This window comes from Falco rusticolus, chromosome 4, assembly GCF_015220075.1.
Source record: "Falco rusticolus isolate bFalRus1 chromosome 4, bFalRus1.pri, whole genome shotgun sequence".
NCBI classification, from domain to species: Eukaryota; Metazoa; Chordata; class Aves; order Falconiformes; family Falconidae; genus Falco; species Falco rusticolus.
In genome coordinates this window covers 18,868,608-18,893,128 of record NC_051190.1, presented here as the reverse complement: position 1 = coordinate 18,893,128, position 24,521 = coordinate 18,868,608, and positions in this window count along the sequence as shown.

Genomic DNA, 24,521 nt, shown 5'->3' with positions numbered 1-24,521 from the left:
ACAAGTGGGTGAAATCCTAATTTACACTGATGTTACAATTATTTTTTTTCTAAAAATAGAATGTATTTTTCTACCAAAAATGTTCAGCTGGTTGGGTAGCTCTTCACAGTGCTTTCTGTGGAATGGAGGCAGACCAAAATGGCAAAGCTGTAAATAATTGATTCTGTCCCACTGAAACCTCTGGACTTGTTCCCCAAGTCAGTCTTTCATGTAGATATATTATTTCACTAAGAATTTCTTGTCAAACTATATTAAGTAAATAAAAGAGAGGTGAAATATCAGCAACAAAGCTAACAAATGGAGCTGAATGCTCCACTTGAAAGAACAGATCGAGCTGTTTACCATGCTAATCTGAAATGAAATGAAAATGTATGTTTTTCATCTTTTCTGACAACGATCTTCAAATACAGGTAGCTAAGGTCTTTAACAACACAGATTTGATTTTTTTAATTTTTTTTTTTTTTTTTAAGAAAAACCATATTGTGGAGGCATTTTTTGTGTGTGTCTCTGTATCAGAGCAGAAACTGAAATATCTGTTGCTGTTGATAGCTTTACCAGCCTGAGCCTTATATCGTACACAGGCTGACATGTGCCTGCACAACTTGCTGGTGCTAAAGAAGGGTGCACAAACACTTCTGCGTGCTCGGATGTTTACTTTCCCTTTGCCATACATCAGGCTCTGAATGCCTTCTCGTGGCTGTTCCAGTGCTGTGCTGGGAGCTGCTCAGTAGCCACCCTGAGCACCTTAAAAAATCTTGGCAGCAACCAAGCCGGCCATTAGTTAGAGTTATCAGTAGCAACTAATATTTGTTGAGTTCAGGTTAGCATTTTTCTTATGGGCCAGAGACTAACTAGGTGTTATTCTTTGCTTCACAGAGATTAAGCTCGACTTGCAGCCCGGTTCCAGCAGCTTTCCGGAGGGAACATCCTCCCCAGACGGGCTGCACGCTGCTAATTACAAGGGAAATCCTGGCAGTGTTGAAGTCAGCGCCAAAACCTCGCTGATTGCAGCAATGCCGGGATCTCACCAGATGTCTGGATTGTTTATCCGTCTGGGGGTTTCTTGCCCGGGTTGTTTGCTGGCCGGCCTTGACCTTCCTCAGGAGTCACGGCTCCTCACCCACCCCCACAGAAGAAGGGCTGTTTCTGACTCATCTCCATCCCCCATCCCCACCTCTGGCTGCTTCCCTCTGACGTATCTTTGGCGTTTTCAGTTTGTTACAGCCAGAGGGGAAGAGAAGGGTCTTATCCGGCTGCGGCTGTCCGTGCCTTTCCGCTGCCTGTCCCCCTGACCTGGCACCGGGCTCTCCCAGGATCATCTGGCTTCACCCCTCAGGGGAGCACAGGCCCATGTAGCACCCGTACAGACCTACATGGAAAGACCGTGTCAGCCTCAAGGAACTTAGTAGTTAAGGAGAGGCAGGAATATGAAAGTAATTTAATTTTTCATGCAAAACTCTGCTAGGAACGACTAGACTTTCCAAAATGTATTCCAAAGAAATGCAGAGATAGATTCCCGACCGGCATTAATCAGTGCTGATTAAGTCATGGAGCTACCCAATTTCTGCCTGGTGAGTACTTTTCCTGTCATTGATTTATTGCCTTCCTTAGAAAATAAGACCTGGAAAATAAAGAGTTCAAGTAAATTTGCTCAGTTACCCAGCCAACTGTTGACTATGGTACCAGGGTTAATAAATGTTTGGGGGAAATTCCTTGTGCACGTTCATGTACTGAGGTCAAGAGCCAAGGTGTCCCGTGCGCGTTCCAAGTCCCGCAGAAGCTGCAGGACACTGCTGGGCTGCAGCAGCGCACGCAGGGCCCGCGAGGAGCCAACCGGGGACATGTGGATGATCCGCGTCCCCAGACACCCGCGGGGCAGCACGTGTGGGCAGTGCGACGGCAGCTTAGGGGGCCTGCAGGAGCCCGGAGCAGCGCTTCCCTCACTGGCAAAGAGGAAAATTTGCTTTTCCTTCTCAGCCTGATATGAGAATGTCTGTGCTCATGGCTGAGATCCCAGACTTGCCACCATTACTGCTGGTACCTGGCCGCAGGGTGTTTCTTTCCCCTCATCCATAAGAGAACTCCTCAGTGCCTGTGCTTAAGGTTTGCAGGGTTGGGGGGGGCGGGTATTGTTTTCCTGCAGACACATGGCATTATATTTAAGTCACTGGATACATTAACACCACCATCTGGTTTTGTTTTTCAAATGGCAGCACATTATTTGTTAAATACGTTTTACTTCATCTTCTTTAAGATATTTTAAGGATAAAGTCTGCAAAAGCTGTACAGAGGACAGCTCTTATCAGGTGTATTTTTTTGGCTTACCAGTTTGTTACCTTCCAGCTCACTTCAGAGCGTTTGTTGCAAATTTTCACTAACCTGATAGGATGAACAACTTTCATAAATTTATGAGCGATGTGGCAGCCAGAATACAGCTGCAGAAGGCCGCCTGCTAGGGACAACATGTGGGACTGTCCAAACAGAAAAGGAATGCTTTGATTTTGGGGTATCAGTTTTGTGCTACTACCAATGGATCTGGTGTCTGGAAGGAGCCTGCCAGTTCGAGAAGACATCAGATCCTTTAAAGTATGCATCACCCACAAAGTTCTGAGCACTTCTTAACACTTCAGAAACCATAGCTAAGTCATATGGCTAACAAATCCATCCATTTGCTATAATAATTTGGTAAGTATAAGAAGGACCTTTACTTTAATGCCATGGAACAAAGTGAGATAACTCTTTGAGATACCGTTAAACTGCAATGAAAGGATTTCTTCACCTGTGGTCTTTAACTCTTTCTCCCTTTTGCCTGTTGAAGGCAAACAGACCATTTGTTTCTCGTCCTATGACTCCCAGCTCAGAACGATCACCTCTTGTTGTGCCCTAAATGTGCTTTCATATGACCAGGAGAGGAGCACTTATGGCTTTATTACCCCAACTACGCATACATGCTGACGGTACATTTGCTGGGGTTTTGTTTGTTTGGTTGGTTTTTTTTAATGAAAGTTGCTTTGGTACAAACATTTGCCTATATGCTTGCCAGTGGCACCTGTCACCAACCTCATTTAGTGACAATGAACAAGGATTTTTTTTTTTTTCAAATGCAGAATATTTACATATTTCAACCCTGAGGCTCAGCCCACCCCACCCTTTACTCCAGATCTTCGCCTCTGCACCACTGCACTAAATAAATTAACAAGTTATCAACAACACTGCCAGGCCACTACGGGCTCCCATTACTGAGACTGTCATTGCCACTCAGGGCTCTGCTGGAACGTGACAACTTCACAGCAGAAGGTCACTCCCCCCCAGTCACTCTCTCGCTGCTGCTTGGAGGCAACCATTCTGAGAAATGATTTGTTATGGTAGAATCGGAGGCACATTTGTTAGTTAATTCATTCTGTAAAACTCAAATGAGATGAAAACCAAGCATAGATCTGACAAATGGCATTTAATTATGTCTGAGCCTAAAATTCATAATACATATTTATGCTGCCCTAAGTCATTCGCAGCCAAGGTCCCTTTTATTCTCATAACTGAGTCCAATTGCTGATACAGGAACAAGGCGTTAGTGATGGGCTACTCCACGCTCTTTTATTACGGTGCCTCCTTCTTTGTGCCTTAACTCCCCATCCCCTGCCCTCAAAGGGCCACAGGCTTTCCCCAAGTTTACAGCATGACAGTTCCCCAGGTGTTATTATTCAAATAATGCATTATTGCAAATAATGCAAATAAGAGCTTATACTTACCAAAAAGCTTTATCTTGCAAGATCAAAATGGTCTCATTTCTAATCACATCTGGTCTCTAACTTCTTTGTGGGCTTTTTTTCCAGGTTTGGGATCCAGGAAGACATCAGGAAGCATTGCACAAGGTCCGTGTCCCTGGTGAGCTGGGCTACAACCTGCCACTGTCAGGATAACTTGTTTTCTGTTGTGGAGAGGACGCTGCCTCTACAATGACACTATGAGAAACTGTTAGAACAAAACAAATAGGAACACCTTGCACTGATACTGCAGAGGCTTAAGAGAATGTGCAAAGCACAGGCAACTGGGAAGTGGACACTTTGGCATGTGTGGCTCAGCACACAGCAGCTCTGACCTAGCAAAATATTTGCATGCACTTAATTATGCATCTGAATAGGCTAAATATACACCTGCTTCCCCTTCAGCTGCTAGAAATCTATAAACTATGCATTTGGTGTAATATCTGAAATGTCTTGGACACAGCAACACAGGCTGCAACTCTGCTGAGGATGTATGCATATTTTTGTAATGGTTTGGTGCTATTATGGTAAGAGCAAGCCATTTCTTAAGTCCTTCTTTCAATTTGGCATACAGTCTCCAACCAGCATCCCAAGCAATGTGTGACTGGAGAGGGAGAAAAGAGAGAAGAGTTTCTGTCTTCTCTTCCCCTCCAGCTTCCCCCCCCTCCTGAGTCTGTGCTCTCTGCAGAGCCAAGTACATTGGAAATACTGCCTGCAACCATGAAGTCAGCAAGAGGCTTTTCCTCCTCTGCAGTGGGGTCCCACTCCAGCCTGAGCACACCTGCCTCTTGACCTCCTCCACCATGAGACAGCAACCCCAAATAGCTTCATCTGATCTCTTGAAGGGGAGTCTCAGACGAGGAGGATCTGCCTCAGCAGCTCAGGAGGGAGACAATTTCATAGCTCACGTCTGGCTGCTGTGCTGTCCTTGCCTTTCTTGCCGTGTGATCATGCGCAAGCCTGAAGAGTGCTTTTCGTGCTTCTTGATGTTATTGCTCTGCTGAGGCCCCACAGACTCTACCTCTCCTCCCCTCTCTCTTGGCATGTTGCCACCAAAACTCACCAGGGAGCTTCAGGTTTTTTGTTCTCTGGTGGGAAATTTCATTTGACCCTTTCAAGTGGGACAAGAACAGATATTAGATTTGTTGACGATGAAGTGCTTTTATCTGAGTTCAACAAAAGAGGTACAATGAAAAGATTGCAGCTGTTGAGCAAAAGCACTGCACCTATTACAGAGTTCATATGCATTTACAAGTGGCACATCAGTGAAAGCTCTCCTCACCCTAGCAGATGTACACTCTTTCCACAGAAAACTTGTTAATCTTTCCGTCAGCTCTGCATGCTTTACATACCTTTGGGAAAACATGGTATTTGACTCTCTTGCCAGATCTTGCAATGATAGAAATGCTATTAGCAGGTAAAAGCTATGCAGAGGTGTTTTAACTTTCTGTGAGTCTTCTAGGTCTTCTTGATGCAGAATGGGACAGCAATTTAGAACACCACATAACTCAGGTTTGTAATTAAATTCTAAGACCACCATTGCCCTATTGAATAGATATCGACTTACTTTATGCACATAGATAGATAGATTTCAGTCAGAAATAAAATTAATTTTTTGCTTGTTTTCATGCACACATACAAAGTCATGTAGCTATTGAAATCATACGTTCTAAAAATTAAGGTAGCAAATCAACTCAGCCAGGAAGCAAGGAACTCAGACTTGGCAAAGAAGACTGAAAAAACCCAACGTAACTATTATCTGACATCATACAGCAACTGCACTTCATAATAAGGGCAATAAGGCATCTACTAACCAGAGAAAATCCTGACAAAATTTGAGGAAGGATATAGTTTGCAGTCAATCAATTGTGCAAAAGTAGCAATAAGCATTTGCCCACATCCTAATGAACTGGGGACATGGAAGCATGATTGAAAAGGAACAGCAAGTGCTTTGCAAGCTCACCAAGGTGGCCCTGGGCACTGGGTCAACAGTATTAGCTGAAAGTCAAAGAGAGCATGACCATCCTTGAATACATGCCCTGTGGTAGTGTCAGTGTGGCCGGTGGGGGCCAGGCCCCATAAGGCTGCTTTAGTTTGTGCTGGTTGGACTTTCATTTGAAACCCTCTAAAAGTCCCGTCCTGCTGGAGCAGTTTGCTTTGGCTTTCCTCTCCCCACGGCCCTCGTTCAGGAAACAGAGTAAGCACCAGGCAGGATTCAGATGTTATATAGCAGAGAAAAATTCATACAGGGAGCATTCAGTGCTTAGCACTGATTTCCAGACACTTGCCTGTCCCTGGTATGAGCCTTCCTGACTGCCGAAGGATGTGGTGCAGTAATTTTGCAACCACCTTCATGCAAAAATATGATAGCAAAGGGAAGATATCAGGCTGAGGACAGCAGCCATGCCAGTGGATGGGATGCTGTACTGGGAATGATGAATCTGCTGGAAAACAATTAGTGAGCTTGGTCTCGTTCCTAAAAGTCTTTGGGTCTCATAACATTCATGTGCTTTATATAATGTCAGTATTTGTGCCACTGACATCAATGGTTAAACTCCCCTGGGTTTCACTGGCCAGAAAATTTTCCCCAAGTGGTGTTATTTCCCTTTTCTTGCTCTTTACAGAATTCTCCAAACTAACTCTACTTTTGTTTTGGCCTCTGACTTCCATTGTAGATGTATAGGATCTTGCCTCTTTTGTTCTGTACCTTGATTTGTTCATGTCACTGACAGAAATTAGTTCTAGAGCACTTGCAGGTAATTTGGTGCTTATAATGCACCTAATTTGCTTCCACAAAGATGCAGCTGCACAGGATATGGAAGGTCAGAGCCCACGGGCTGCAGCAAAGGCCATCATAGTCAGTGCAAAAATTCCCACAGTGTTAAACAGATTTTGGATCTGGCCCATGTGTATTCAGCAGTGACTTTCTACTTAGCATACTGGCACAAAGGCAGTCTTTTCAGACTGTTCTTCACCAGGTTTCTTTTCTGCTTTCCAGCAGATCTGCAGCAGAGCGCTGGGTCCTTGCCAGTTTAACTCAGACCCATGGGCTAGTAACTCTGCTCTTCTACAATTTTTAGCCCAATGATGGCTCACGGCACTTACCATGTACCAGCAATAATCACAACTGTGGCAGGACAACAGAACCATTTCCATACACATTTATGTAGGTTATGTGGCTTTGCCAAGGTAACAGCAGGGCCATATCTCGGTTTGCGTTGGTGGGGACTATGGCAGTATGTAAGCTCGGCTACGCGGCAGAGCAGCTATACCGTGCTGAGCACACGCTGCAGGGAGCTGGGGAGCCGTGTCAGCTCAGTCAGGTTGTTTAATAGCAGCCCTGGCTAGCATTGCGGGACTTGGGCTGGTGCTGGGAGGTGAGTTTCCTACTACAAAGCCCTGTGGCTGGAAAGGCAGGATGGTAAGGGATACAACTACCAAGGGAACAGTTCGTGAGTTCCTCAGCCTTTCTACACCTTTCATGTCCAGTCCACATGCAACTTGGGTCCTCCTCCATGAAGGAGCTGCTCTTGCAGTAACGGGAAATAGCCTGTGGTCTTGATCCAGTTCACATTTTGGACTGGTATCAGCATCACAGAAATCCCGTCTCTCATACACAGTAATATCGTAAATACCAGAGTAAATCAGCGTGGAGGTTCCTGAGCCCTAGAGGTGGCTTTATTCTCTGTGGTGACCAAATCACGCTGATGTCTGCAAAGCAGCATGCCTCAACCTTGCACCGTGTCTCTGCAGAGAAATATGGAGCTCCTGTCCAGGGGGGCTCCTGTCCTGGCTCCTTTCCAAAGCCCTGCAGTCATTTACAAAGCAAAGGCTACACCCAACAAATAATAATAACGAGGATTTAAGTAATGATTTTTCCTAGCACTTTGTTTTTTAGTAAAGCCTCAAAAAATTAATTTACATCCTTACACATCCAAGCAACAGATCTCCAGTTAGACTAAACCAGGGTATTTTATATTACGGATTTACAATATGTAACTCCTAAGCAACAACAAGAACACGTGCATGACTAGGTTTAGTTGTCTTCCCTGTTGATCCTGGTCTATCTTCAAGGCCTTGAAAATGGTTACGAAAATAAGATGGAGAATGGAGAACTCACCCGCTAGGTGTAAAGTCACACATCCCCTGCCCCCAGGAGATCAGAGGATGCCTTTCTTACCTTGCTGTCTTCTAAGTGTGGAGCTCCTGGAGCACAAACGTACCTCGGTGTTTGAGGTTCAGAGCATTTTCATGGACAAGTGGTGTCATTCAGCAAAGCCTGCAGGCAAAGCGTGGAAGTTTTTTCATTGACTTCAACACAATTCAACATTTACTGTGTACTGATGAATGAAGTAAATGTTCAGCTAATTACTTACTTCATGCAGCTTCTGGTCCTAATATTAAACCATTGCTTCATTCTCTATTCCTGTGCCCTTACCAAAGAGTAGTAGATTATTTGATGGGATAACCTCATTTTCCTTCCCTTCTTCCGGTGCGTTTCAAGAAAGTGCCTTCTAAGGCAGACCTGGAGTTGGCAGAAAAAAACCAGGCACAACCAACGAGCAAGACCTAGTTATAGCAATCAGTGATATTAGGCTCCCTCCTCATCCCAAGTGGCTCTGGCAGTTTCCTTTTATTCTTTAACATTGTTCATATTATTTACACAGCTGCTCCACTAACAACTTCTTGTTATATATTTATTTATTTCTTCCTAGTGTGGTATTTTTTTTCTTTTATATTAACTTTCTCCCTTTAGATTTTAGAACAGCGTCAGTTTATGTTTACTGCCTCAAAAAAATTATTTGCTTGTAATTAAAAACACAAATCTAACAGCGCCTATATGTAAGAGCGACCTGTGTTGCTGAGGGGGATGCAAGGGCAGGTTTTGAAAGCTGAAACACATAATTTCAAGATCCATAATCAGTTTTTAGGGGTTTTCTATTATTGTTATTTTAAGGTCCAGGTGTCTAAAGCTGTATCATTTTTCTCACTTGCTTTTGCTAGCTGGTTCAAAAAAAAAAAAAAGAAAGTATTAATGCAGCTGTACACATTATAGCTGTGTGACTGCCCGCTGAATTTACATGCACAATTACCCCAATAGCACACAACCCTCAGAGACTCGCACATGCAAAAAGCCTGTTAGCTGTAAAAATGTTGGCATGGATGCTCCATTTCCATATGCAGTCGCACTGAATATGCATATACATTAGGTGCAGAAGCTCACACACATTTTTGAAACTGGAGGCCTCAGTGTGAACCTAAAGAAGAAAAGATAAATGCTTCGAGGGAGGGCTTTAGGTCAAATTCAGTCAGCAAGCATAAACCTGCTGGATTGTTTTCATGTGCCTTATGCCGATGCAACTCATTTTCTTCAATTAAATGTGGGAAAAACCTGTGGATTTATAGTTTTCTTATTTTTTTCCTTTACCTCCTTTCTGTATTTCTAACCTTTAATTTTCCCTTTCTAACAGATGAAAATCAGCCCAATGTAATTTTTTGTCCAATACCTCTAGGCACCTTAAGTTAACAGGAAAAAAAAAAAAAGTTTCTGAACTGTTTGAAAATCAGGCAACCAAAGACTGTAAACATAGACTTAGGTGTCTGAATTTAGGCATCTATTTTTTAAAACCTTGGCTTAAAAAATAAAGTATCTGGATGTATATAGATTATATAAATCACCAGTCACTTTTATTACATGTATGTTTATATAAAGACCTTAGAACACGTTTTTAAAATGTAAACGTTTCTTAGTATGTTTAACTATGTGTCTAAAGAAGATGTAGGACAGAAAGAAAACAAAAGTTTGACAAATGTTTCTGATCAATCCTGAAGTAATCAATAGGAATTCACTCACAGCATGATTTCATTTAACTTTCCATGCTAGGAATAGTAACCTGGTCTTCTGGTAAAGCTAAAGCATTCATACTTCTTAGTGATTTAATTCTCATGTCAACATGTATCAGGCAGGCAGAGAATGGCTCGGAGATTGGGAGGGGAGGAGAAGATGGAAACACATGGAAAATGTGTGGGCTGAGTTGTATGGTTGGGTGACTTTGTTTCACCAAAACTGGCTTTTAGTAGAAGATGGGGTTTTATTTGAGATGCATATTTCTCTTCCCCTTTGAGGGAGCAGAAAGTGTCTGATTCTCAAACCATATTTTATTGTTTATATGAAAAAAAATTAACACCTTAAAACTGGAACAGCTTGGGAGAGAAAAGCCACTGAATCACAAGTGCTGCATTGGTACCTTGGTGGGAGCCACAGCCCAGTGCCTGGATGCCTCCTGCCCCTGCAGCCACGCACAGGTTCCCTATCTCCATCTTGCACGCTCTGGATGTGCTGCTGTAAAACAAGAAGAGGGGAGATGAGCACAGAGAACAGGAGGCTTGAGGCATGCAACCACAGCTCTTGTGAACGAGTTTGATTATTTATATATATTTTTTTTTTTTTTTGGCCAAGAAGAGAAGTATTTTGGCCTACAACTCAAATATCTCAACAGTGAATTCTGCTTTGGAAATGTCATCAGGTTTTTTTGCAAAGTCAGTTTTCAGTGAAGAAAGCCACCACTTCCTACCGCCCAAGCAAGGTAAAACTGTTAGCGGTGCAAGCTCCTATGTCGGATTTACTTCTACTCCCTTAGCAGACCAGAACCTTACATGGTGTATGGAAACCAATGGCGCATTCAAACCCAGAGGACATCTGGTTTACAATATTTTCTTCTTGTTTGTTCATGTTTGTGCCCCTGGAAGCATGTGTGCCTAGGTCCATAAGTATGTGCGTGTCTGCATGTATGTCTGTTCTTATTGATTCTAAATAGAAACTGTTTTCTGAAAGGACATTATTCATACTTAGATGAAAGAGAGCTATCCTTCAGAGAAGTTTGGCTCAAAACTCGAGCTTGACACAGAGTGCCATATTGGACTAAACCAAAGTGTGGAAACAATGTTCTCCAAATACTGAGAGAGTCCAAGCCTGGATTGGTCCATTGCAGGGAAAGTTATGGATAATAAAACAGGTCCCAGCTTTGTTGCTTCATTGAATCCCCAGTTATATATAAAGCAGATGTCCTTTTTACAATATGCAATGTGTAGGCTAAGAAACTGTATCAGCTAGTGACATCTGAGATGACATGGCTTTGAAATACACCTTTTTATCTTGTGTACACACAAAATTATATGTGCACACACGCACAGTCTATATGGCTTAAACAGAGTGATTTATTATGAATTTTCCATCAGCGTTCAGATTTGACTGACCGTGGAATTCTTACAGAACAGATGACAAATGTTTTACTTTTAGGCTAAACTGATGAGTGAGTCTAGAAAAGGAAACACCACAAAATCCAGTTTCAGTCCAACAACCTAAAAAGGCTCTATTATTATGATCTTTATTTTTCATTATTTTTGTGGGCAAGGTATGAAGCAAAATAGCTGTGTCTGTTTAGCTGCCTGAACAATAGAAAAGTTTATGCAGCTCTTGAGCTGAAATGTTTTTGACAGTTTTCAATTTTAGCTCTTTTGATTTGGTAAGAAATCTGCAAAAATACGATTTTGAAAATCACCAGTTTCATGCTTTATTCCTTTCTCAAAATTAGACTATATTGTCCAACTCCACTTACTGTGTCTGAGGGAATCCTAGAGAATAGCTGGCACAAATCAGTGCTGGGCTGTTGCTTAGGAACTGCCTGGGTTTCTGTATTATTGCCTGATGTAATAGTTATATTGCCCGCTTGCATCTGTTAACAAGCAATACAACAGAATCCACAGGTACCAATAAAGAAATAAACCTGGCATTCATTACTTTGCTTGAAAATTCATCAGTGCTTTTTCTGGCTTGGCAACAGGGAAGAAAAACATTTTGCTCAGGTGCTAATTAATAAAATAGGAGATGTACCAACTCTACATATCTCTACTTTATTTAGATTTATTTATTTTGCCCTGGGGAAAAGAAGTTGTAAAGAACGTAGTGTATTAGTGTAATTATAATTTTGCAATGCCATAGAAAGGTACGAGGTATGAGCTGTGGTTTGTTGAGGTTTTTTTGCTGTAAGCTATAGTGGGGTAATATGACCATTCTTTTAATGTATTTTAAATAGAAGTAGTATGGGTTCATTTATAAAAGCAGTAGGACAGGACATTTCTATTGAGTGCTATTACTAGACTCTCAGCAAACCCCATGCTACAGATGAACTCGCTTACCTTAGTGGTATCAGCACTGCCAAATCCAAGGGTGTAAAAAGGAGCAGACGGAATGATGGGGGCATGAGACGGACTCCATGACCACATACATGAAAACTATATATTTCTGTATACGAAGCAAGATTTCAAAAAAGAAAAAAAAAAAAAAAGCAACTTTTAGGATTCACTTATTAAAGTTTCTCTTGTAAGAGCAAGGGATACCTTTTTTTTTTTAACTTTTTTTTTTTTTTTTTTGAGACGAAGTGAACTGGCAACACGTTTCAGCCCAAAGCCCAGCAGCTCACCCCTCGCCTGCGACCCAGAGCCCAGCGCAGCTGCTGGGTGAGCTCCCGCTGAGTGCTCAGACGCCAGCCCCTTGGCCGCACCAGGGTGTGAGGGGTGTTTAATTTTGTGTGCGCTGTCATTAGGGTGCACCTTCACCTGCCACGCAGGCATTGCACGCTGCTCCCAGGGCAGCTCCTTCTGAAGGCTCCCGACTGGAACGCTTTCAAGCCCACCCCCAGCAATAGGCTTCCTACATTTAGAGGAGACATAATAAAAATGATTGCAGCCCAACCCCTAGTTATTAAGTGTAGGGAAAACACAGGAGGAGTTGCAGGGAAGCGTAGACTCCATGACAGTTAATTTTCATAAGTAAATCTTACTCATGGGAGTACAGCTACTGCTTAGGTGAATTACATTTGGCTCTATCTGGGGGCCTAGATTTGTAAAGGAAAACAGTTTAAACTTCTGATTTGCCATTCTGCTCCTTCTCCCAGGCAGAAGCACTGAGTTGGAGCACAGCAAAAGTTGAGGTTGTTCAGCGACAATAAACGAGGGGGTGTTTGCTGGTGGCAAGGCATGGGGATTTATGAATGCAACTCACATTAGTGTTAATGGGAGTTACACGCGTAAATCCCTGCCCTTCAACATGATAATACATAATATACCCCTTAATTTTTAATTCACCAGGGTCTCAATTTTAAAGCATTTTCATATAGTTTGTCCTAATTATAATCGTTTTTAATGACAGCTTAAAAATTTCACATGACTGTCTTATCACATACGGTACTTAATTTCTCAAGTGAACAGTTTCAATGTGGTGTATTCTGGGAATTTTGAGAACTAAAACACTAAGGAAAAAAACTGCTTTGTATAATCAAATGAGATGTTATTATTCCACTATGTTTTATATACATTGGAACAGAGTTTCTCACAGTAATAGTGAGAACAGTGGCCATTTTGAAAAGTACTTAGAACTGAGACATATTTGCTTTTGCAAAGTTATTGGCTTAATCTCAGTCTTATGGACCAGGACTTTTGTCTGCCTCTCATGGCCAGTACTAATGCAAATTACTAGGTAATTAGCTAATACAGGCTTTGGAAGGTTTCAGACTCTGAACCTTTTTTCTTTTGCTCTAGGACCTGATCAACTCCAAATATACAGCTATAGCACCGCTATTTGGACACTCAACAGACAAACACTTGCCTGTTAAAGCTGAAGGACAAGTGACCAAGTTCAGAGTGCAGCCACACACTGAAGTTACTGGAGTAACTGGTCCTGCATCGCACACCCTAACAGAGGGAACCAGTGGGGCACGTACCATGGTGCCAACACCTAGCAGCACCCCAAGGATCTGCCTGACCTTTTCACGTGCCCCACGAAGCGTCCCTGCACTGGTCTCCGGATGCAAAGGACGCGGAATTAGACCAGCAACTGCTGCAAGTCCCGTCTGAAGCATTTCTGTGCTCTGCAGGCAGAGCTTTAAGTTCTCCTATTTCCATTTCTTGAACTAAAGGTTTTCTATTTTACCTTGATGTTGACTATTACTTTTAGCTGACTGTATTATTTTTAGCTCTTTACCTTCAGAGGGAGTAATATATTTTGTACTACTTGCAGGTATAGAAACGGCCGCTGCCAGCAAATAGATGATGAAATAAATATCAGGCAAAGATTTCAAAACCAACCTAAGTGACTTAAGAACATAAGTGCCATTTTCCAGAGTGACAGGAGGGTTTAGATGCCAACAAGTACAATTTTTACTATAGATTTTAAAAAGTAATTACTTACCAAAGGATAGCACCTGTGACTTTTGAAAAAAAATCTCAACAATTAGCATTAGTAATTAATAATATTTTAAATGTTTCATTTCAACCGCACATAAGAAGTCATTTGTTTAGTCATGGACAAAAATACTCCTCTGTACCCTAAGGTAACTACACATCATTCTGCACAATTTAGGAGTATTACAGAAAGTACACAGGGCTTGGACATGAGCATGTTCTTGAAAATTTTGTCTGAAATCACTTTGCCCTTTGGCTAAATTTTACGTATGTCTACCTATTTTTCCATTAGTGGGTGAGAAAGAGGGTGGACGGTGTCCTAAACCATGCACAAATGTTAGACTAGTATGTACACATCCATGCTTTTTATAACCTTTAATTACTGAACAACCATGACTACAGAGGGGAAATAACTTGCCAAATTAGTAGCCTTCAAACTGTCACTTTTTATAAAGAGTAAATGATAAAAAGAAATGTAGCACTCATTTGTTAGTCATTTTTATGGGTAGCTTTAAACTGTTTTGTATGTAGACTGCAGTTGTTGGTATTGTTTCCACTACAAGAAAAATAATTTGGCTGCCGCTGCAACATTTTAAGCTTTCACTGTTACTATAAAAACAATTCCCAGGAGATTTTTTTAGTCTCCTTGTACTGCTGGTTTGCAAAGACTTAGGAAGTAAAAGTTTTAAACTGCCTGGTAACAGACAAATCACTTCTAAAAGCCAGCATTGTACTGGCCTGGGAGCGCTACAGGAAAAGCTACTTTAAAAAAAAAAAAAGGAAAACGCAACAGTACAAAATCTAAGCAAGCCTAATTATTTTTTAAACAAATATATGGAGGTCATCTAAACTGTGAATGCATGAGAGGGCTTTTCCTGCATGTGAATTGTCAGATCCATGTTGGAATAGGCATCCAGGCAGAGATGGGCTTTGTAATGCTGCTCCCAGTAGAAAGGCATCTTGGCCTTTGAGTAATGTGCTTTAAAACAAGAACATACTTTTTCTGAATGCATTAAGGCTGAAGTTTTCAAACTGGTGCACCTGGAGTTAGGGCTATCTTGTGACGGCATAGGGCTCTCTGTGGTCCAGGGTTCTGGTGTAGCCTGGCAATTTTTGGCTAGGTGTGTTAAATCACATGCTTTCAGGAATGGCAGCTAAAATTTTGTGCTTTTGTAATTTTGGTGGCGAGGTGTAACTATGATGAAAGTGTTGCCCAAAGGCTTCAAAATAGTTGAAGAAAATAGACAAGGATTGTCCGTGGAGTACAAGAAAGAGGAGCAAAAGGCCTACTGGGATTTAAAGGGATTTGGGTGTTCAGCTCCTACAAATTCCCTCAAAAATCCCAGTCCTCTTTTGCAAATGATGGTTGAATCTCAACAGATTTGGTGGTTCAGTTTGGCTGGTTGTCTGCATCCGCTCAGGCTGGAAGCTGGCCCGGGAATTTCGTTAGACCATGAGAAGTTTCCAGCTCTTGGTTCCCAGGTATCTGAGGCTTTGCCACTTCCACTTCCCCCAGCCAGAAAGCGCAGAGACGTGCAACCGTTTGCGAAAAAGGCTGGCCAAACCCATTCAGAATCAAAGGAATATTCATGTTTTGGATCGAAGACTGGAGGAAAGGTTTGACTAGCTCCTGCTTTCTCTGTCCTGTGCTGCCAATGTCTGGTCCTGAATTATATCCACTGGCCAATGCAGAACATCTTTTTGAGGTTATTTTTTAGTACGAGTAAAATAAATATCAGGTTTTGATCCTTAGGAGGAACGATGCAAACCCCTTCTTTAGCATATTTTGGTTTTAAGACTCAAAGTCTCCATTTTCAAATCAGCGTGTCTAGAGCCAGGCTCCAAAATATAGCTTGACACACGCAGCCAAGCAAGCATCTTTCTATGGAAAACCGTTGAGCACCTGCTGCAGCTCCTCCCGACGCCCACCTCGTTGCAAACTAAGTCACTTTTGTATGGGCCAGGCACCTCCATCTGGCCTCAAAGAACTTTCCAGGACCTGAGAGCAAGCTGAGGGAGGTGCAGCCCTAGACATTGATGCTTTTACGCCGAGGCAGCCCTCACAGCTCCAGCTGTGTCCCAGGCATGCAGCTAGTGCGCAACAAAAAGACGGTTGCTGTGTCAGAGGGCTCACACTGAATGTGCCAGACTCCACATTACACTCTCAAAAGGCTAAAACAACGCTCTGGCAATTAGCACGTGCAAAGCCCTCAGCTATTTATGTCCTAGGAAATAGCTTGGATTTTATTATTTTTGGGTTAAGCCGTTCCAAACGGCAAAGCAGCAGTTATTTGTCTGCCATCTATTGATGTGCTGTCTTGATCTTTAATCGAGGCCGAGGGGGATACATTTCCACCTTTAATCCTTCAAACTTTCTAATGCTTTCATGTACAAATGTATACAGTAACTTGGCATTAGCATTCCACAAATATGCAAATTGTCTGTCAGATTGGACAGGCTGCATGCATTTGAAGTTGTGTTGACAGCCTACAGAAAAAAGACATTCTCAGCTCAAACATGAACAAGATGTTTATATCCTTTTTCCCTAAAAACATACATTTTATGTTTTAAGCAGAGATGGGAGCAAACTGCAAAATTTGGATCAAGACATCTTTTGCACCCATAAAATTTGGGGATGTCTGTATCAGGGGATTTTGATTCAGCTGGCTCTTGGAAGGGGGAAATTCAACTCGGATCTGGCTTATGTTTCAGCCTTCACAAAATACAGAGGGAATTTGCACATGAGCCTCTGTTTCCAAGTAGGTTAACGCATAAAAGAAGCAGCTCAGAAGGTGTCATTATACTCTAGATGCAGCGAGCTTTGCAGTTGGTGGCAACAGCAGTTACCTGACAAAGCACCATCTTGCCAGTCAACAGAAAAGGAAGCTGAGGAGCCCAGCATCCTTCCTGGCCCAGAGCAAGAGAACCAGGAACAGCAGTGGTGAGATCTGGTGGATGCTGGTTACACAGGGAGCACTGATAGGCACTGATGCAAAAGGCCAGGGTGTAGGTTAACCTGGGCATCTACCTCCATAATTCAGACCCTCAGAAGCTCTCATCTGTGGACTGCAGACCCTCCAGTGCTATCAACATGTGCAGGTGTTGGTACAAACCCAGATGAACTTGCATTCTGCTTTTAAGCACATGCCCCATATCATGCAGCCTCATAAAAGCAAGGTGCTTATCTCCTTAGCGTCAGAGAATTTCACAATGCATTTTGTCAACAAGGTTATAGACAAGTCCTCATCGACTATTTTTAAGTATTTCGCTCAAACACCAGATTTGGTACACAAACACAACTACATACTTCTCTGGGTTCCCTGCCCTGAAGTGAATGACGGAAGTCCCTTCCCTTTCTCCCAAGCCTACCATGTGGGTATAGTGAACTAGATGCCTATGGCTCTGGCATACTGTCTGCTCCAGCGAAATATTGTCCTAAATTGTGACCTGATGTGAAAAAAAACCCTGCTGTTTAATAACTGACTGCATTGAGAGCTGTGATTCAGATGGGAACCTTATCTAACAGCTGCATTTTGATGGTCTGCATCTGGACATCCTGTACAAAACATCGTAAGCAAAAGGGTACATCTCAAATAATTGTTCTTGGTACACAGGCTTCTTCTGCAGCTCATCAAAAAATTAGTTTCAGTGGTAAGGATCCACTGAAGAAAGCAGGAAATATCCCACATGGCATTGAGGCCCCATGAAGCTAAAGAGCCTGTGAAGTAATGAGTCTCTTTAGAGCACAAGTTGAAATTCTGTCAATTAAAAATTTTTGCTGCAGCAAACCACAGATGATTTGAAGGAGTGGAAAGTTGAAAGAGGGAAAATGAAGAACTTTACATGCATTTTATGAAAAACACTAGAGTTTTCCTTTATTCACTGTCAGAAGACTGAAGGGAAAACATTAGACTTGGGATCCTCCAGCATTCACTAGCTAATTTCCCATGGCTGTCAAAGATGGGCATGCCTGTGACACCACAGGAACTTGGGTACCAAGCACCTTGGCTACGGCAGGAGCTCCCTGGGGATCCTCTTTAGTGTGCAGTCCCCACAAACCCAACCCCTAGCAGTCTCCTGACTCATTCTTTGCAGAAGCATGTGCTTTAGGTTTTCCGGGTGGCAGGGAATGCTAGGAAGCCACGCTATCTGTGGATTCACTGGTTGCCTTCTGGCACTTGTGCACTGACCAGTTTCTGGGTCATGTGCCAGAGCCGTCTGCTGAGACACCGAACCCCGGCCAAAGTCCCTCGCTTCATATTCCAGCTTGGTGAATGCTGGACAACTGTTAACTTAATCAAGCAGACCAAATTACTAACATAAGGCCATCAAGCCCAGAAAGAGGGTCACTTCATATCTCTCTGGAGAGCCTCCTAAGGCTGGAGTGGCTCAGCGTGCCCAGAGGAGCAGGGGAGCTTGCGTGTTGGTATTACGGAATTCAATCTCAAGTTATGCTAGCCCATATTTAAACGGCCATTTCGGAGGCTTAATTCTCTCGTATGGGTACGGATTTTTTGCCAACGACAACAACACTGAAAAGATCAGCAGCTCGGATGGAATACCTTCAAAGAATATTCTTTGATAGCTTCCCAAAAGTAAAGAAAAGACAACCGGTGCCAGAAGAATGGCTTAGAATAGGAATGAGAAACCTAGTTGTAAAGAACAATAAGCCTATTGGGAGCCTGGTCTGACAAACAGGAACATAAAAGCTTGCAGGATAGGGCCTCAGAGCTGCTGCGATGCCAATGATTCGTGTGGTCTTCAAGAGAGTTGACAGCAGGAGCTATGCCTTTGCTTACTTCGTGAGAGTAGATAACTCAGCAAGAGCAGAGAAATCATTTGACAGAGGCCAGATTCAGAAGGCATCTGAAATGTCTTTCTTTAAAGATAATCATGTTAGGAATCAAAAGGGGTCTAATGTTAGAGACTTGCCTTTCAAATGCAACAAATGATTATACCTGTCAAGATTTATGGACAGATTTATTTATGTTGACAGAGGGACCACTAATAGTTTGACAAATGAGAAGTCTTGACAGATACAACAGATATGTTCAAGTATATTTCCTCCTGTTTGAAATAGGAAATGAGTGAGTTATGACAAGCCTGTAATGTATATTGATACGACTATTCCTAAGCTCCTTCTACAGAAGTAGATGCATTCTGTGGTGCTGGATACTGAACTGGAAAGCTGATTATAACCCTAATCATCAGCAACCCTCTATCCTCCTCCATCAAGAAAGTATTTAAAATGGCTAATTTAGAGAAAACAGGAATGAAAGCTTTCCCAAGTGGTGCTCCTGGATGGAAAACTTACCTTCCAAAGGCAAGAATTTGGAGGAAAGAAATATTAGGATCTCAGGAAGCTTTATATTTAGAATGATTGCTAGCCAGGGACTATTCATGTAAGTCCACAGCAAACCCAATACTTCTGCCCCGCATGGAGTGCCAAGCATCATTGTAACATCGAGGCTTCTGGTCAGCTCCAGCCAAGAAAGCAGCTCTATTCACAGGACTGCTGCAATCCTGCAGCGGGGAACAATTCTACGCTAAAACTCCATTCAGAAAAGGTGTAGAAAAGCTATCGCTATGCATTAGTGCCTGATCAAAGGCCAGTCCAGTGAATGGAAAGACACCAACAGCTTCAACGGACTTTGCCTCAGGCTCTGAGATCTTTTAGGAGTTTTCTGTAGGAGCATGCAACCATTACATCTCCAGCTGTGAAAGACAGAACAATCCTCTAAGTGTTGCTGTACCATGCAACAGCCTTTAAATGCTACTTTCATTTAACAGAGGGTGAGCGTCTCCTCATTTGAGTACAAGATTTCCAACCTTCTCACAGCATGACTGGCTTTGGACAAGCCAAGCAAGGAGAGACTGGAAGGAGAATCCCACTCTGTGCTCTGAGGGCTGCCATCCTCGCCAAATGGGACCGTGGTGAATGTTGATGAAACAACACTTGGTACCAGACCAGTGTCTGTCATGTGCGGTTGGTTTGGGCGCCAGACCCACAATTTCAAACAACAATGGGACAAATTACCATGTTCCCCAAGGCTTTTACAATAAACACAAACAAGCAATTAAACAAACACATGCTCTTGTCACTCAGCAATTAAACCATTTCCTGATCCCTTAATAAAAGCTGATCAAGCTTCCACATATTAACGTGACTTTGTACACTCGATAGGTTTATCACATTAAGAACCCGTTCTGTGTCTTTGGCCGATTAAAGTCAATCTGGCTACCCTCCCTGGAGATCCCCTCAGGAAGGGGTAGGTAGCAGGCATTTTTGAACCAGGAGTATGTCTGACATCAAAATGCATTTAACTAAAGCACAACGGGTAATGTTGTTCATGCAAAAACATTTTGGTGTTTCAAAAAACCATTAGAGAGCATCAAGGGAGGACTGGAGTTTTGAAAAAGAATGAACCTTGACAGGCAAAACTAACTATTGCTCTCTCACCAGCACACTTGCTTGCCTGGAAAACTCCAGAAGGTTTATTAATTATTTTGGATTTGCTCGTGGAAGTCATCTGAGCTGGCAATTGCCAATTGCATCAGGCTGTGACATTCCAGGGGTCGACAGTGCCATCTCCTTCATATAAATCTGTTAAATTACTAATATACTGAAGTATCTCAGCTTAAAGCCTACTCTTGTTCTCCTTTATCAATTTTGCATCTGGTTTTCTCTGAGGTTGAAAAACAAAGCACACCCCAAACGCTTACCTCCTTGCCAGTCATTTTGCGCACGCTGTTCTTTGTTAAAAAAAAAAAAAGTCTGCTCTGTAATTACCAGACACAGCCGTGGGAGTGGTTAATCTTTTAAAGCAACATTATGAATTATAATACCAAGTGTATACTTCACTGTGGTAATCCTGCAGTAATGCAAGCAATATTAGCATGTTCTGGGAGGCAGAGTACTGCCAGGGGACCAGGGATGCTTGCAGGAGAAGAAAAGGGGAAGATTTCACAGTAATGAAAACGATGTTGTGTTTAGTCCCACAAGCTAAAAACAAACTAAATATTTATGATAAAGGAAAAGAATAAGGAGGATTATGGTGCCATTCACTGTAGACTAAAATATTACCTAATCTAAACATTTACATAAATAACAGAAGGATAACGCACGCTGAATTTAGATGGTTCAAAGAGAGGAGGAAATTAACTGTAACAACAGCATAAGCGTTGCTGTGTGCAGTGATGGTGCTTTTGGGGCTGAGCACCTCTCTGCACAACTGAGCCCATTGCAGTGGGACCCACGGTGACATTTGGTGCTACCAGACCTCAAAGAAATAGAGCTATAAAGAACAGAAAGACATGCTCCTGTGCTTTGGTGGAAAAACATCCAACTCCAGCCAAGGAGATGGTTTTCTGGTATAAACCTCTACCACCTGAAGTGACAAAAAAAAAAAATAAAATTAAAAAGGCATTACCTGATAATACTGGCAGGCTCTTAGGGGCTGATGGAGCCAGCTGAGATGGTGTGTAGGCACTGCACTCAAGTTCCCAGGTCCATCGCTGCTGAACTCAGATGGCAACTGATCTGTTTGCTGTGCCTCAGGGATTTTTTTTTGACCTTCTGGCTCCCTGGGGCCTCACGCTTGGCTCTGGCCAGACCCAGAAACCTCGTCTGGATGGAGCTGCCCAGTGCAGCACCTGTCCCCACCAGCACTATCTGATGGGCAGAGACAGGACACCAGGACACCAGTCCCCAAGCTCCAGGCTTTCCTCAGGACACAAAACCTGGGTTCACATCCCTCCTGCATGGAAACAGCTGTTAAGGCATCTTTTTCCCCAGTGTAATGGCTTCATTAGCCATGTTTGCTCAATGTTCCAGCCCAACAAGCCTTGCAGGACCCCTGCAGTAGCCCAAGTCCAACTGAAGCCCTTGGGCTTGTTTTGGGGCAGATGGCTGCAGGCAGACAACTCACCGCAGGGTCCTGGCCAAACTCTTCTGGAGGCAGAGGCGACCCATTTAACCACGTCTTTCTGCAGCTGAATCACAGCTCTCTCAAATCTTCGTCAAAGGCCAAAGTAGAGTTCATTAATTAGTGATATTAAATTTCCAATTGGAAACCCTTATTCTTTTTGCATTTGTTTTTTTCTTTGAAATAGAAAATAATTTATACAAGGGAACAAAACAAAAATAATTTCAATTATTAGGTAACATTTGAGGTAGCTTTATTTCATCATCCTAAAGAACACGATCAAGAAGAATGGTATTTCTGTAGTATCTGAACCTTCCTAGAGAATTCCATAACAGAGCTATCATTCTCCAATAATATTTTTAAAGCAATTCAACAACTTTATGAAAAGGAAACAACTTTATACAGTATAAGTATTTCATAAGAACAGTCTACGAAAGTGACACTAGACACAGCATTGTAATGTACTGCATACATCTAAATATGCTTCAGGAAGATTATTCATTTAGCACCATAGTGGCACTTTTGGGTCGAAGAATTCCACCACGAGGGAGGACATTGAGTCACTCAGGTTTTTCCCCAGACCTAACTACAAAGTCCATGACCGAGGATACTTTGCAAACAGACCCAAAGTGGAACTCAGGCTAGTAAGAGGCTGTGTGTTTAAGCGTGGGTGGTAAACTACTGCGCAACTGTTTGAGGGAGAATTGATTTTTCTCTGGCTGAAATGTGCGAAGATCCCACGGTTTATACGAAGAAGTAAACCTAGAGATAACAGTTTGGTAACCCAGGGTGATGTTTACAACTGTACTGAATGTGACAGCTTTCAAAGTATTATGTATATTTCTAAGGCTGTACATGTACAGCTCTGACAGCATGTCAGTTATAATTCTTGTAAAAATGGATGTAATTTATTATGGTTCAAATATAGAATAAACTATATAAATGCTTCACCATAAAATACTAATTTCCTCATTGCTGAGAGGCTCATCTGCATTCTAAATAGCAGTAAAGATGTTTTAATTGAATAGGTTTTTCTTCCCTTTTACCGTCAGCTTCAACATGACTTGCTAGGGTTAAAATAGGTGCACAGAGCCAGAGGAAACCTCTGAACAATGAAGGAAAGTCTTAACCAAAACAGGACAACGACACGACCACAAGTTAGGGGTGAGCGGGGTTTTTGTGTTCCAGGGGAGCAGCAATGGAGGTTGCTCATGTGTGATTGATGGTACTTGTGAATAATACCAGTTGGCAGACATTAGTAACATTTTGTCTCATTTTTTGCTCAGTTGTTCACTTTTCTGCGTTTGGCATGTTTTCATGTTTTTAATGGGAATTTTTCAGCCATGCATCTTTGACATGAAATCATATGAAATTTGATGCCTCAGATTTTGAAGTATTTCCTAACTGGCTGTATGACATTAGTATAGAACTTATCATATGGAATTATCATCTTTGAAAGTAGCTTGCTTTTCAAGCTCCTTTATTTCCTCATCCCATGCACAGCAGAGAAATTTGTATGAATATTTTGTACTTAATTCTGATTTCATCCTAATGTATAGCCAGAGAAACTTCACTAGACTAAGTACTGGATTAAATAGGGCTAGGATTCAAAATTATCTCTCTGTGGTTGAACCTTAACATGAATATTGAAATTAACTGCTGTAAGACTTAGCACAGGAAAAAATGACCAGAAGAGCTAAAAGAACTACTTTTGTTTTGTAGCGAGTTACCTATAATTTTTCACCTGTCCTTTGATTATATACTATAAAATACAGTGCAAGTGAGACGCGAGGTTTAAAAAACATTTGTGGTTCTTTTTAAACTGGGAGACTGTCTGCATCTGGGACCTTCAACTGAATGCTGAGAGTTTTTCTAGCAAGTTATATTATTCTTAATCTTCTTGGCATTCATATTTGATTGTGCTCATGAATTTCCAAATATTACAGCCAAACACAGTTGACACAGACTTAAGTTTGACTACTGACATAATTAAACATTTTTACCTTCAAACACTTTAGAACTAAGTGGATAATGAAAATAGTCACCTTTGTAAGCAGAACTTACATGGAGAAATGACACTGTTCCACAGAATCTGGTATTCACATGCACTTTTGCAAGATCTCTGAACCAAGACCGGAGGTTTGACTTTGCAGAGAGTGACCAGCTGTGCAGAATGCAAAGCTGGTGACCCAGTGTCCTCAGTCCCTGCTGCCTTCTCCCAGTGCCACACTATGGTGGTCAATTCAGGGGTCTCACTACAGATCCAGTTTACAATAGAGAGAAGGGGTGTTGTAACTTGAAGAGTTGGGGAGGTCAGGCAGAGGGGATGTTTTACAGACTGAACGTTTCCCGCATGTTGCAGGAGATTGGGCTCAATGATGCAAGAGGTTCTCCGTGACCAGTTTTCAAAAAAAGTTCCCGATCAAGAGGAAGGAGAAGAATGGGAGATTGGAAAAGAAACCTTATACTCCTAGCACACCCACATCACATTTTTGCTTTAAAAATAGGTTAAACAGCCTCTCCCTCAAAGATTAAAGAAAAGAGAGAAGAACAGAAAATGAGTTATATGATATTTGCAACAAAAACTCCA